General features: G+C 34.6%; 1 non-coding gene across 1 annotated transcript; it reads right to left on the bottom strand.

The window, feature by feature from the left end:
• Positions 1-260: 260 nt before the first annotated feature.
• On the bottom strand, positions 261-367 carry LOC138822943 (U6 spliceosomal RNA). The gene has a single exon (XR_011370694.1). It is a non-coding gene; the product is annotated as a U6 spliceosomal RNA (small nuclear RNA).
• Between the last annotated feature and the right edge of the window lie 482 nt (positions 368-849).

Below are 849 nucleotides of genomic sequence, written 5' to 3'. Positions count from 1 at the left end.
GACATCTAAGTTGGTTCCATATCTTAGCTATCATAAATAATGCGCAATAAACATAGTTGTGATAGTAGTTTTAGTATGGTCTTGTTTGTGGTCATTTAGGTAAATTCCCAAAAGTGGGATTGCTGGGTCAAAGGGGAGCTTTATGGGGAATCTTTTGAGGAACCTCCATAATGCTTTCCAAAGTGGTTGAACACGTTTACATTCCCACCAACAATGCTGTATGGTTCCCTTGTGGCCACATCCCCTCCAGCTTCTGTTGTAAAAATATGGAACACTCCACGAATTTGCATGTCATCCTTGTGCAGGTGCCATGCTAATCTTCTCTGTATCGTTCCAATGTTAGTGTATGTGATGCTGAATTGAGCACAGAATATTTTTTTTTGTTAAATAAAATGTATTTGTATTACAAATATTTCATTCATCTCTCCAGCCATGGTAAAACCAAACCACCTCCATGCCAAATAGCTCCTGAAGTAATTATTTAGGAATAGAAGTTATCACAATTGTATAAAAATATCTACCCACCACTCTAGAAATTAAATCTGAACTTATAAAGGATTGGGATTAATAATTATCTTTTCCTATGTTGCCAGGAATAGGTGGTGAATATTTTCTTTTTTTTTTAATTGTATTTTATTTTATTTGAGAACATACTGTACAGGGGGGCTACAATTACATGGGCAGGATAATGCATACATTTCTTACCAAGCATTGCAGCCTCCTCCTTTGTTTACCCTTCACTTGCACAGAATATTTTTTATATCTAAAGTGCAATTGATTTTTTTAAACTGCACAATTGAAAAAAAAGGAAGTTCAAAAGAATTGTCGTGAAATTTTACAACCATATTT

This window comes from Dipodomys merriami, unplaced genomic scaffold (genome assembly GCF_024711535.1).
Source record: "Dipodomys merriami isolate MVZ:Mamm:240054 unplaced genomic scaffold, mDipMer1.0.p SCAF_1189, whole genome shotgun sequence".
NCBI classification, from domain to species: domain Eukaryota; kingdom Metazoa; phylum Chordata; class Mammalia; order Rodentia; family Heteromyidae; genus Dipodomys; species Dipodomys merriami.
This window is presented reverse-complemented; position numbering and strand designations above follow the sequence as displayed.